The sequence below is a fragment of the Petromyzon marinus genome, chromosome 27 (genome assembly GCF_048934315.1).
Source record: "Petromyzon marinus isolate PM22_M1 ecotype Great Lakes invasive population chromosome 27, UKy_Petmar_22M1.pri1.0, whole genome shotgun sequence".
Taxonomy (NCBI): domain Eukaryota; kingdom Metazoa; phylum Chordata; class Hyperoartia; order Petromyzontiformes; family Petromyzontidae; genus Petromyzon; species Petromyzon marinus.
Window position 1 is genome coordinate 9,875,655 of NC_133693.1, and position 14,930 is coordinate 9,890,584.

General features: G+C 48.3%; 1 protein-coding gene across 1 annotated transcript in view; it reads left to right on the forward strand.

The window, feature by feature from the left end:
• Window positions 1–1,538: 1,538 nt before the first annotated feature.
• KIDINS220 (kinase D interacting substrate 220) overlaps window positions 1,539–14,930 on the forward strand; it is a 50,737-nt gene continuing 37,345 nt past the window's right edge. The window contains exon 1 of the mRNA XM_076070111.1: window positions 1,539–1,659. The gene's annotated coding sequence lies outside the window, so the exon portion shown is untranslated. The remainder of the gene's footprint in view (window positions 1,660–14,930) is intronic.

Genomic DNA, 14,930 nt, shown 5'->3' on the forward strand with positions numbered 1-14,930 from the left:
AGAGAAGGGAGGGCATAACCGTGGCCGAGAAGACCCGAAGCTTCGTGTCGAGCGACAGACCAGGTAGCTTTCATGCAGCCAATGAAAAGATAATGCCGCTCGACTGATTCGGAGTGAGACCTCTGCCGTCTGTACATTTCAACTAAGCTATTCAACTAATTTTTTTTCTTCCAGGTCAGGCCCACTGAGCTACTTAGCTCTGTTTCAGAAGTGACCTGGCCATAGATGATAGCTCGACGAAGTGGCTCATCACATGGAAACATATTGCCGTTAAATACTCTAAACACATGATGTTCATTCTAAATGTGGAGAGAAAAAACCGGAGGACGCATCAAACAAATCCAAGCATCCGCGTGGACAACACGCAAGCTCCAAATATACAGCAGGCCTCAGAGTCGGAATCGGACCCACGACCTCCTGCATACCAGGCGAGGGAGTTAACTTCTCGCCACCGCGTGGCCCAACATTAATGAAGACCCTTTATATTCATATTAATGCAACGGTCACAGGATTGGTCATATCGGTCCATGTTCTAGTCCCATGTGCCGCTGTGGTCCAAGGTTACACCAAGGGTACAGTATTTGGAAAGGCATGAGGACTTTGGTAGCCCGCATACTGATAGCTCGCTGCTGTGCTTGCAGTTTCCACGTGGCAGTGATAATTAATTTATGGTACAGAGTAACACGGATGGTATGTAACTTACCAGCTGGCGGGCACTTTGTTTCTTCCATTGTAATTTGCGTGTCCTTGCATCATATTCGCGAGGTCTGTGTGCAATTGGAGTCCTGCATAGTAATTTTGCGGGCATAAGTAAGCTAACATTTTGGTTTTTAGTCAGATGAGAGCCCATAGAGATTCCCGAGTATTTTTTTCAAGGGAGGAACTGTACTACGAAAGGAAGTACAAAAGTGGATAAAGAAAAATTGTACGATTCTTGTTCACGAATATTATAAGCGCAAAAGACGTGGAAATCGGTAGCCTCAGACTTAATTTGTCTCAGCTGTGCCTGTTCCCAAATCCTGAATTTGATTGGGGGTTGACTCAGCCCATCATGTATCTAGCATCGATAAAATAGGTACCATGTTGTGTAGAAGTCAACAGTTTTATTTATAGACTCACCCCAACCGTACGAATGATGGATTTCTACCACTGGCATGGGACTGTGAACAGGAGATGAACACTGCCTCCATGCTCATTTGAGCAGGAAATCACTTGGACATTTTGGAGGCATCATCGTTGTTATGAGAAGCAGCAGCAGCAGCAGCAATGGCCTGCTGAGGGTTAGTTAAACTTGCCATTGCAGTGCCCTCCTAAAGAGGTTTTGCAACTCGGTGACGCACTCCCGGGTAAACGATAAATACACTTCTCTGGAGGTGTCGCCAAAAAGTGTCCCCGCCCCCCCCCCCCCCCAAAGTGTTCGCGTGCCCGCGTGCTAATTGGACCGCAGTGGCCCTGCTCTGGAGCAATTTCCATGGCTCTGTTCCATGTGGGAAGGGCCCCCTCCACCCCCTCCCCCCCCACACACACACAGCCTTGGCTGCCGCCACGTTACGTAAGCTTTTGTTTTCACGTTGCGGGCGGGGAGAACATTTGTTTGGAGTCCCGTGCGCGCCGAGCGTCTGCCCGAGAGAGAAGAGGGAGAGACCGGCGGTGCGCAAGGTAAAAAAAAAGAACCCAACGTCGTAGCCATCCGCGTGTAACGTATGGGAGGCGGGAGGTGGGCGTTCATGCCGGCCCGGCGCCGTGGGTGACGCTTTTGTGCCTCTGTGGCAAGAAGGGCTGGCCGAGGTTCGCATCCGGACTCGGGTGCCGTCCCGTGGTGGAGTTTCGTGGATGAGGAGCGGCCATCGCCCTGTAACGTCATCGCCTTATGATACGCTTTCATATTAATGGCAGCAATTTCATGCGTTTAGTATTTCTGCTTGTACACTGTCAGCAACGCGGCGTTGCTAAATAAGACAGAGTTTTTTGTACGATGTCTCTCCGCCCCCCCCCCCCCCCATTCTGCTTGGGCTTTCTCCAGATTCTGCGGTTCCTCCCGTAGCTCAACAAAGCTAAACGATGCAACTGGTATTGGCCAAGATGTGACGATACCAAAAAATGTTTGCTACAAATTGCTCAATTGGTATTACACGTTACAACGTTGCATCCTACCACGTAAAACTTGACAGAGATCCCCCCCCCCCCTGTAGCCTTAACAGACTGTTGTGGCAAGTGTTGTTAGCGAGCACCTATGAAGGCCGGCAAAGGCGCGCGAGGGGGTGGGTGGCCAGCACCACGCCCGGCCGCCTTTGTCTCCCTGGTGGCGATGTTTACACACCGAACCAGGGACTCTTGAGGCTGAGTCGACCTAGGGGAGGCCCGGGACCGGTTCAGGCAATCGTCACTGGTGTTGGCTGTGAGCGGGCATCGAACTCGGCCTGCCAGGTTCTTAGTGCAGCGCGCTAACCGCTGCACTACCGCTCCCCACAAAAACCTGACAACAATAACAATCGCCGTTCGCCACGAAGTGGTGGTGACATCACCACGGCGCCTGTGCCAGGCTATGTGCATGTTAAGGCTACGGGAGAGACCCAGGTCCCATGGGTTGACTGACTGAGATGACTGGCCGATGCACCACCTGTGCCCCCTACTGTGCCAATTTCCTGTGCTTTAGCCGCCCGGTGCGCTGCTCGTTGTTGTGAGCGTCACTCCTCTTCCCTCCGTTGTTGTTGGAGGGCGACTGCCTCCAACTGCCCAGCAGCGTCCTTCACGAGCCTCCTCCACAGAGGCCGATCTTGACACCACTGGTATGAGTCATCGTCAAATCCACTCAGCTCCATGTCCTGTACCACATCACTCCATCTCTTCTCTAGCCCATGCTGTGCCCATTTAGCCCCTTCTCTCCATCCAAACAAAAGCTGTTTATGCATGCGGTGGCTGGTGACCCTGCCATCACAGCCTTGCCTGCTGGAGGAGCTCACTGATGGGACTTTTTCCAGATCTTTGAAGGATTTATGAGCTCACACAATCCAGCCAGGTTAAACCAAGGATTGATTGTAGGCAGGCCAGCCTAAAGATTTCTAACCGGCAAAGATGTTCCATTAGGGGGGTCCACGTTTCGCAAGCATAGAGAAGGGAGGGCATGACCGTGGCCAAGAAGACCCGAAGCTTCGTGTGGAGTGACAGACCAGGTAGCTTCCACGAAGCGTTACGCAGCTGATGAAAAGATAATGCTGCTCAATTCGGAATGAGACCTCTGCTGTCAAACCAGAGCCGGTCGTGAGCACACTGCCGAGGTATGCAAAATTCTCTACTTTCTTCACAACTGCCCCATCACCAATTGGGAGTTTTGGAGGTGGAGTGTCTGATGGTACAAAATATCCAGGTAGTTGCTTAGTTTAGGTGGGACTGATGGTAAGGCCCCACCTCTTAGTGGCATGCTCCAGGTTTAACAGCAGCGTCTCCAACTCCTCCTCTGAGTGAGTAGCAATCACCGGATCATTGGCATACATAACATGGTTGACCAATAGTGAGCCATCCCTTGACCGCACCCGGGCATCGGTTAGCCTCCCATTGTATCTGTACCAGATGGAAATTCCTCCGGTTCAGCCATCGAAGGCTTCATGAACTACATGGTCGAAATAGATGTGAAATAATGTTGGAGCCAGAGGACATCCCTGTCGCACATCAAGGTGAACAGGGAATGGCTCTGACTCCCGGCCACGTAGTTTTACCTTGGGCCTGCCCGCCATCATGAAGGCCCTTAATGATTGTGAGCAGAGAGTCAGGGACTCCGAAAACACGAAGAACTGCCCACAGCCCTGGCCTACTGATGGTATCATAGGCCTTGACCAGGTCAATAAAACAGAGGTGTAGGTCCTGTTGGAATTCTCTATACCTCTGCTGTAGCAGACGGACAGAAAATATGGCATCTGTGCAGGACCACCCTTTCCTGAAACCACATTGGGGCTCCTCAAGCCTCTCCTAAGCGTGCCTGGCAAAGCGATGTTGTCGGGACCTTTCCCAGCACACTGAGGAGGGAGATGCCCATGTAATTATTACAGTTTGTGCCATCCCCGTTATTAAAGAGGGGTACCACTAGGGCATCCTTCCAGTCCTGTGGAACCCCTCCCGACTTATTATGATCTCATGGAGGGCAGTCTGCACACAAACGCCACCCTTCCTCAGCATTTCGCTTGGGAGATCATCTCTGCCCGGTGCCTTTCCTGGTCTCAGACTCTGGATTGCCTTGAGTACTTCCTCAACAGATGGCACCTCAGCCAGCCGCTCACAGCGGGTGACTACTTCTTCCAATAATTGAGGCACGGCAGCCTCAGCAGGTTTACCAGCCCGAGGGATTTCCCCTTCCCCAAGACCTCACAGAAATGCTCAGCAAATCTGCAAACCTATTCCTGGGGGTCGGAGATCGGATCACATTTGTTTCCCCTAATGATCGCGATAGGTGTGGTGCTGCAAGTTGCTTTTTTTATGGAGTTAAAGAGTAATTTCTGATCTTGGCAGGCCCCTCCTGACAAACGATCTTGAGATTCAATGAGGCTTTTCCGGGTAGACAAGCGGAGTAGATAATAATAATGCCTGTGTTAGGGACACTGAGCCAGCATTGCTGAAGTCTGGGAGTCAGTCATGTGAGGTTTAACCGGGTTCTCAAGTGTAGTGAGATGATGGGCACAGCAAAGTCACCAGTAGCAGTATATACGTCTAATATATATCATATTCTTAGCTCTTTCGGTAAAGTCACGTTGAAGGAAAACAATAAAATAATAAAATATATATAAAACAATAAAAATTCTCACGACGTTTCGACCATAACACAAACGGTCATCATCAGGTGTGAAAAACCAACAGCAAGAAACATTTGAAAGAAGTGGCGGTTTGCATTTATTTATTTTTAATCGGTGTTTGTATTTATTTATAATAAAAAAACGTTAGCGCCACGCGCAGCGATTTGGCAGTTTATTTAGAAGGACGAGTCCATCTATGTTCTGAAAAGAGGAGGGGGGAGACGAAAAATTAATGTATGCTGTCTGAATGCCACCGTAAGCGTGAACAATCAATTAAGACTCGAAATGGTTGATCAAATCCTTCCAATGATTGCTAAGCCAGAATCCATCTTCTCAGTTGAAATTGTCTCTGTGCTTGTATATGTGGATAGCCTCATGAACGAATCTCTCATGGTAGCCAGATGGCTTACAAAGAACCTCTGTCTTGGAGAAGTCAATGTCATGTGAACCTACTGAATTATAACAATGATCTGCCACGGCCGAGGTGTTGGTCCTTCCGTGTTTAAGGTCTGCTTTGTGTTCACGAATGCGGTCCGAGACATGGCGTTTGGTTTCTCCAATGTAACTGCTACCACAGAGGCAACTTAGTTTGTAGACACCAGGGTACTGTATGTCCGGAATCACATCTTTTACAGACGGAACCAGATCACGGATTTTATGTAATGTGTTGAAACGGACCTGGATCTTGTGTTTATTCAAGATTTTGGAGATCTTTTTTGTGATCCCCGCAATGTAGGTAAAGTGATGGTTTTGAAAGGCTCCTCAAGAGGGTCCTTCTTCATTTTTTGAGTGATAGCTTTGCGGATTGTATAGTCGGAGTAACCATTAGCCTTAAGAACATATTTACGTGATGTCATCTTCAAGGGCGGTGTCCTCTGACGCACGGTGATGTTACACCGCTTGCTGTGAGGGTTCCAATTGGACATTTTGTCTCCTTGTAACGCGACGCTGGCACCATCGTGATACATTCGGGAGGCAAGAGCAAACGGCATCATAATACTTATTGTGCACCATTGTTATCGACTTCCTCTAAAAGCATTTAGTGCACAACTTAAAAATCATTAGCAGAGTGTATCAGTTCACAAAACGTTTTAACCCTTTGCCGTTCCGAGATGTCTGCAAGTTGCAGGTTGGAGGGGGGGGGGGTCCTGTTCGCCGCTGAATCTCGGAACGCGCAAGCGGTTCGCATTTATTTAATTTAGAGAGGCGTAGCGCCGTTGTTTTTAAAGACTGTATTTGACGCAGAGAATTGTAGCGACACGACCGCACTCTACGATAGCTGGCGCCAAACTGTTTCACGCACCCGTCCGCATCGCCTTGTGGGAGCCTCGGTACTGATAAAGTTACTTTATTTTTTCTTCTGGTTCCGTTCCGATGACGTACACGTATGTTATCGGAACGGAATCGGAAAATGTACCAATGGTGTTACACGTACGTTATCGCAATGGCAAAGGGTTAAGGTGGAAGGTCAACATTCAACCAAAGGTTTATGTCCTTAAACAAATGCCGCTTGAAAACACATCCCATGTAGCACCGACGCCGATGGACATGAAGGTAAAAGGTGTAACCATGCCGTGATTTGTCGATTAATATAGATTTTTTTTTTAAGCTCCTAGAAACATCGTTCTAAACTAATGTATAGCTACCCGCCAAATAGGTTTGGACATGTCGGGGCAAGTTCATTGATGTGCGAGTATTTAATCCCATCTGTTCAAGACTTGCCTGTAGATTTAAGCTAAACTATCTTTTTTTTTATTTTACCAGGTAAGGCCCACTGAGCTAAGAGCTCTCTTTCAGAGGCGACCTGGCTACCACAAATGAAAGCTCAACAGAGTGGCTTATTATCACGTGGAAACGTATTGCAACCAAATGCTTTAAACGCATGTTGATTCTAAATATGGAGGGAAAAACCGGAGGATCCGGAGAAGGGATATCGAAGTTTTTTTTCTTCCGATCGTATAGCTTTTGGTCTCGTGGGGGTGGGGGGTCTCGTGATCCCTGCAGCTACTCGTGTCCTCTGCAGTCGCCAACAAAGTTCACGATTGCAGCGCCGAATCGCTGCAATTGTTGCGATTGAATTGCCGGTGTGCTTGCGGAAAATCATTTCACCGCCGCTGCTGCTGCGAGGTTCATCTCTTAGAGGCGAAACAGGTCACTGTTGAGTTATTTTTCGTTTGCTTCCCAGTTTCATGTTTTCAGCATGACTTGTTTGGGCAGAAATTGCGTGGCTCACCGCCAGGTGCTGTTGCAAAGGCAACCTATTTTGCACACCGAGCGTACGTGTGTGGTACGGGCCGCCGGATTATTAAAAGGCGCTCCGGCCACCAGGTCTGGGTCGGCACGCAATGTAACGTGAGCTCGGGCAGGCACGCCACCGCTGGTGTGTGTGGGGGCTCATAGAGGAGGGCTCTTTCCTGACCTGGTGATATCTCTGTTGCTGTTGTTGCCGCTGTTGCTGCTGCTATTTCAGCTTTGGCACACGGCGCCTGAAATTCTGGCAGACATTTAAATATTGGCCGAATGTCGTTTGAGCTGTCAGCGTAGCAGTGTCCTCTGTCGGCATTTGTGCTTTCTTTCTCTCTGTTGTGTGATCGCGTTGCATTTTATTCGCCGTATCATTGCAAAAACCTTGGGATATAGTTCCATTTGAAACATGTCTTGAAAACTCACCTCTTTAAACTGGCCTTTAACCCTCTAGTTATAGCCGTTTACCCTGCACATTCTGTTTATTTCCTGCTTTCCATACACGGGACGCATTGAGATCTACGGATGAAATATGCCTTGCGAATGTACGTTGTTATATAATTACTTTTAAGATAGCTTGTGAGTCACAATAGTGTGAGAATGTCAGGGCTAAATAATTAATCCCCCGCAAATGTAAATTGTTGTCATTCAGAGGGTGTTGGCTCATACTGTGAAGAGAAGCGTTGTGCCCTGCAGCGTGGTTTATCCTCGGCAGACTGAGAACTCAATGTGGGTGGTGAAATCAAACGAGTGAAGTTCCCGGAAACAGTAGACATGGTCGTAGTAGCGGTGGAAGAATAATAAAGGGGGCTGAGCTCTTCTCCGTACGACTCATGTTGATGTTAGAGCGGTATCGCTCAAACTTTGTTGGCCCGCGGATCACTCGACCGATGCAGACATTTCCACGGAACACCAAGCCCCCTACCCAATGGCGGAGCCAGGATTTTCAGGTCGGGGGGTGGGGGGCAACCCCTCCAGCAATGAAAAATGCTGGGAGTTGTTAGTAAGTAAGGAGTTGTTAGTAAGTAAGGAGTTGTTAGTAAGCAAGGACTTGTTAGTAAGTAAGGAGTTGTTAGTGGGTAAGGAGTTGTTAGTAAGTAAGGAGTTGTTAGTGGGTAAGGAGTTGTTAGTGAGTAAGGAGTTGTTAGTGAGTAAGGAGTTGTCAGTAAGTAAGGAGTTGTTAGTAAGTAAGGAGTTGTTAGTGAGTAAGGAGTTGTTAGTGAGTAAGGAGTTGTTAGTGGGTAAGGAGTTGTTAGTGAGTAAAGAGTTGTTAGTGAGTAAGGAGTTGTCAGTAAGCAAGGAGTTGTTAGTAAGTAAGGGATTAGTAAGTAAGGAGTTGTCAGTAAGCAAGGAGTTGTCAGTAAGTAAGGAGTTGTCAGTAAGCAAGGAGTTGTCAGTAAGTAAGGAGTTATTAGTAAGTAAGGACTTGTCTCTTGCTTGTTACTCGCCGCGTGTGCGGCGATGACGCAGACATCGATCGAGGGTCGAATTGGAACCGCGTTGTGTGATCGGCATCTCGCTCGCTGAAGGTGTTGATGCCTTCAGGAAAGTCGTGGACTCTGTATATGCAACTGCACACAATTCTGAGTCATTATAATCGCTTTGCCGTTACTTATTGCCAATTATGGACTCGGACTATTGTCCTATCATCTCATAGAGTCCCTGGCACGTAATAATATGCTACACAGTGGCAATGGGGGTCGCAAAATGCGAATTATCACTAATAAACCCCAATGATCCGATCGAAATTAGGGATTTCGATGGGATCATTGGGGGGGGGGGCACGTGCCACCCCCTACCACTGGCGATCAAACGAATTAACTTCTCTCCCTAAATACCAGTAATACAAAATAATTCATATTTTCGGAACATATATTTTTTTACACAGCTATAAGGTTTTTTTTGGGGGGGGGAGGGGGGCATTTAGATCATTGGGTTCGAGTAGTTTAGTCAGGGTAGTTTAACTAATTTAATTAAATTTCACGAGTAAAATGTTAACTAACGTCGGAAACAAATGGCATAAACGTTGTCATTGTTTCCCGGATCGACCTTCGTTTGCATCACAGCCCCGCGGACCACGTGGGGGACTTCTGCGGACCACCGGTGGGTCCGGGAACCGCACCCTGAGAACCGCTGGTGGAGAGCAACGTCGGCAATTTCCCATTGGGGTGTTTGAGCCGGATGGTTGCGTCAGGAGTAGCGGAGTGGCGTATCGCTGCGATGAGGCCTCCTTCCTAGTTGTGAATCAAGCGTTGAGTCGTTGGATGTTCCACGGTTCTTTGCTGGGTGACCACAGGCGCGCACCTGAGAGTTTTACGTTCTCCATTCGTGCATCAAATATCCGCTTCTGCCATGGTTCGTGTGTGGCCGGTGAGCGAACAGTGGGAGTGAATCAGCCAGTGCTGGATCATCAATTGTGATGATACCCAGAATATATGTATGCACGTTGAACTTCTTTCGCACCGTACGTAGCCAAACGAGCTAATCGGAGGTGCGGGGGGTGGGAAATGTCAGCAAAGTAAACACACAAAACAGTTCGAATGAAATGAGTTTTCAATCTAGATTTGAAATTGCGTAGCCCCAGTGGCTTCCTAATAATGTAAGAAAGAGCGTTCCAGACGGCCGCAGTGACCGTCTTTATTCGATGGCTAGCCAAAAAGCCGCTGCGAGGATGACCGTAAGTTTGCGTGATGGTTTATGCTCTTTGACGAGATGAGCGAGGTATTGTGGTTCATTTGTGTGCATGCAAGCACTTGATTGTATAATGAATGAGTGGCGTCTTCACGCGAGAAGCCGAGGACTTGAATGGGAAAGCAAACGTTTACCAAGGGGGGGGGGGGGGGGGGTGGTTTCTTTGCCTGCCGGACAGAGGGGCTCCCGCGTACGGCACGCGTGAGAACACTTTATTGACATCGCCTGGGAGCGCGGCACTCGGTGTTCGAACGCGATCAGTCTCGGCGGCGCTGACTCGGCATTCTGACACGCGGAGCGCTGCCCCCGCGCCGCCCCGGCCACTTCGGGCCCACTCCCTAATCTAAGATGAGAGACCGACGGTGCCCTTTGAGGCCGCAACGCAGCGCAAGCAATGGACTCTGGCATCTTGACGAGCAGCCGTACACGTTTCTCACAGTTTGCGCTGTTGTTGCGCCGCTTTCTTCGGCTAGAGGGACGATCGCCCTCTCGACTTCTTGCAACGTGGTTCTTCATTTTATCCACTCCGCGAGGTAGCTGCTTGACTCGGGCATAATGTGTACGTATGTGCGTTGAACTTTTTTCACACCGTACGGAGCCAACCGTGCTAATCGGAGGTGCGTGGGAAGGACTACAGCGAGGGGAAAAAAAGTATTTGATCCCCTGCTGATTTTGTACGTTTGCCCACTGACAAAGAAATGATCAGTCTATAATTTTAATGGTGGGTTTATTTGAACAGTGAGAGACAGAGTAACAACAACAAAATCCAGAAAAACGCATGTCGAAAATGTTATAAATTGATTTGCATTTTAATGAGGGAAATAAGTATTTGACCCCTCTGCAAAACATTATTTAGTACTTGGTGGCAATCACAGAGGTCAGACGTTTCCTGTAGTTGGCCACCAGGTTTGCACACATCTCAGGAGGGATTTTGTCCCACTCCTCTTTGCAGATCTTCTCCAAGTCATTAAGGTTTCGAGGCTGACGTTTGGCAACTCGAACCTTCAGCTCCCTCCAGAGATTTTCTATGGGATTAAGGTCTGGAGACTGGCTAGGCCACTCCAATCAGAAAGATTTCTGGCTCCTAGGTGTCATTTATACAGGTAACGAGCTGAGATTACGAGCACATTCTTAAAGGGAGTGCTCCTAATCTCAGCTTGTTACCTGCATAAAAGACACCTGTCCACAGAAGCAATCAATCAATCAGATTCCAAACTCTCCACCATGGCCAAGACCAAAGAGTTCTCCAAGGATGTCAGGGACAAGATTGTAGACCTACACAAGGCTGGAATGGGCTACAAGACCATTGCCAAGCAGCTTGGAGAGAAGGTGACAATAGTTGGTGCGATTATTCGCAAATGGAAGAAACACAAAAGAACTGTCAATCTCCCTCGGCCTGGGGCTCCATGCAAGATCTCACCTCGTGGAGTTGCAATGATCATGAGAACGGTGAGGAATCAGCCCAGAACTACACGGGAGGATCTTGTCAATGATCTCAAGGCAGCTGGGACCATAGTCACCAAGAAAACTATTAGTAACACACTACGCCGTGAAGGACTGAAATCCTGCAGCGCCCGCAAGGTCCCCCTGCTCAAGAAAGCACATATACATGCCCGTCTGAAGTTTGCCAATGAACATCTGAATGATTCAGAGGACAACTGGGTGAAAGTGTTGTGGTCAGATGAGACCAAAATGGAGCTCTTTGGCATCAACTCAACTCGCCGTGTTTGGAGGAGGAGAAATGCTGCCTATTACCCCAAGAACACCATCCCCACCGTCAAACATGGAGGTGGAAACATGCTGTGGGGGTGTTTTTCTGCTAAGGGGACAGGACAATTTCACCGCATCAAAGGGATGATGGACGGGGCCATGTACCATCAAATCTTGGGTGAGAACCTCCTTCCCTCAGCCAGGGCATTGAAAATGGGTCGTGGATGGGTATTCCAGCATGACAATGACCCAAAACACACGGCCAAGGCAACAAAGGAGTGGCTCATGAAGAGGCACATTAAGGTCCTGGAGTGGCCTAGCCAGTCTCCAGACCTTAATCCCATAGAAAATCTGTGCGAATAAAACCCACATCATTGATGGTAGATGGACGTCAACTAGAGGGAGCTCTGGAGGGTATTAGGCCTACTCTTCCACACTGACCACACTCCGACCTGCCGATTGACTGTGGTCGTACACGTTGATGCTGCTGCGTGAACAGAGGTGGGGGGCGGTGGTGGGTTTAATATACCCACCCGTTGTTTCGGCTGCCGTGCCAGGAGATGGAATCGAACCGGTGACTTCTGGATTGCAAGCCCCCCAGCGTCCTAACGATGACACCGCGGCATTTCTATAGGCGTGGCAAACCGGTAACCGTTTTGAACCTTTTCCTCACGTTGCCAAGTCACGAATATTCGAGGGGGAAAAAAGAGATGCGAAACCTGAACTGCTATGCAAATATAAAATAGTGAAGAGTCGGATTTCGCGAAAGGAAAATGTCTGGTGCAACGTGATGAGTGCACGGGGAGAGAGCGGGTCGCCTTGCCGTGCTGGTCTTTCCCTCCCATGGGCCACACACAGCAAACGGTATGTGGCCATGCGAAAGAAGTTCAACGCACACACACGCTTAGAGAGCCACCGTTAGCCCTGCACGCTTGCTTGATAATGGAAGCGCCTGTCCCAATTATCACTTGGGGAAAAATTGCCACATCTCCACCAAATCTGGCAATTTGTGTTCGAAAGCAAATGCTGTGATTTTTTTTTGTCCTCCTGATGGTAACGTGTGCTTATATATTTAGTCATATAATATATATGCATCTGCCTTATCCACACATTGTGTATAGATGTAAGGTTGATATCAAATGGAAGCTCCTGACGTATGGAGTAAATACATTATTTGGTGAACCTGCATTGGCAGTGGCACAAACAGCAATGACACATTCGTCGATAACGCTGCCTTGAAAGGAAATCTACACATATATAAAAGGCAAAGTTGTGAATATGTGTGTCTGTTCAAAATGTTTAGCGTATTTCCTGACATGCAACGAACTTGAAATTTGCCATGTGGGTCCTTTCCAGACTGTACACCATGCAAAAATTATGAAAATACACTTTTTTTGGTGGGGGGGGGGGCTCAATAATGCATTTATTTTTTTTGCACGGCAAGTGAGCTGTGACGTCAAATCTGTCATGTGACCCGCGCATTGTAGTGTAGTGGTTAGCGCGCCGCGCTACGAATCTGGCGAGCCGAGTTCGATTCCCGCTCACAGCCACCACCGGTGACGATTATTTTAACCGGTCCTGGGCCTTCCCTAGGTCGACTCAGCCTCAAACGAGTAACTGCTGTGTGTCAACATCGCCACTGGGGGGACAAAGGCGTGGTGAATCCAAGTCCCGGGCGAAGCTGGGTAGTACAGCTAGTTATATATATACAATAGGCCGACATTTCAGGCAATGGTGCTTTGTCCTTGCACATGACCTCCACGTATGTCTTGCGAGAATTCAAATCGCCAGGAATTGTGGTTGTTAAAAAACAATCTCGTGCAATCACAAAAGAGACAACAATTCTTCTTGAAACATTACGGTTGTGTTCACAGTGGGTCCTGCACTGCGCATGCACAATAATACTAACGTTACTACTAATAACTATGATTTTAATTAAGCACACAAGAATTGCCTTCACAACCGGTGTGTTTATGAATCGTGGGCCACTGTAAGTTGCCCCAAGATTTGTTTCGGGTCTTTACAATTCACGGTATATAAAAACTATAAGCTATTTATACTTTACCAGGTAAGGCCCATAGATCCACAAAAGCAACCAAACTGAAACAAAGAATTTAAAGATCCTCAACGGAGCTTGATAACACCCGTAGCCATTCTGTAGCAGACCTGCCGAGGAATATGGAGGTGTTGCATTGAATGTGATTGAAGCTTGGCTTGACATGTGGACGGCAGCAGAAGCTGATGCATATTGGGGAATACTGCAGAGCATAAACCTCGCTGACCTCTACCACAGAGGGTTTCCCTGCTTAGTCGAGCGGTGAGTTGCCACTCAACCCACTACCTCGCCTGGTCGTGCCTTTTATCCCGATCCTGACGCCTGCTGCTGCTGTATATTTGGAGTATGCGTGTTCTCCCCGTGGTCGTGTGGATTTTTCTCCGGGTCCTCCAGTTTTTTCCCCATCCACATTTAGAAACATGCTTTTAGAGTATTTGGCTGCTATACATTTCCACGCGATAAGCCACTTTATTGAGCTGTCATTTGCGATAGCAAGGTCGCTTCTTAGAAAGAGCTTAGTGAGCCTTGCCTGGTACAATAAAATTAGTTTAGTTTCGTTTTAAAGCTCCAATTGAGGCTCTAGGCCAGCAGTGGAAATGTTAACCATCCCGCGGTTATGCATGACTAACGATGATGATGAAGATAATACATGAGTAACTATATTATTTACGTACTCAGTAGATCAGTGACAATCCACCTCCCACACTCCCACCTCCCTCTCCGCCGACCGACATCCCTACGTCTTGTCACCAATAAATATTTGTATTTTTATGTCCCATTTGCGACGTCCTATTCCAATAATATTTTGTGTTCTTATTACTGTGCGTGTAAATATGTTTTTTTGGTTGAGGTTCAACGGCTGTGTTCGCTGGGTCAGCCTCGGGTCTAAGTGTTCACACATCGCATCAATTTGCGTACGCCGTAAACGATTCTGCTTCCACGCACGGGGTCGCGCGAGTCATTCGGTGGCACGTGTCGTGAATGGACGAATCAATTTTTAATCGACGCATCTTTTGCACCCCTACGATAACGCTTAATCGCACGGTCAACAGCAGTGTAAAAGCATCCAGGGTCGTGGTGGATGGGGTTCGGTGAGCGGGCGGATCAACAAGCGGGTGTGTCGTTTGCCAAGTGTGGGCTGTTGGTGTGTCTCCCAGATATATATAAAAAAAATCATACCCAGGGGGACAGCGTTGCCATGGCGCCCGATGACATTGAATTGTAAATGCGGGTCCCCCGTGGTATCGGCGTGAACGCGAGCACTATAAATGTTTGATGGGCTGCAGAACCAGCGCGGGTCTCACACAGCTGCTGCTGTCTCCTCTGCGTGCGCGCCTCCGACAAAAGGATTTACATGTCGTGAGTAATATTCCTTCACATCGCACGACCGCGCATTTCAGCGCTTGGGCCTCGGCGCCGATTGAATTGCGTTTTTCGCCTTTGCT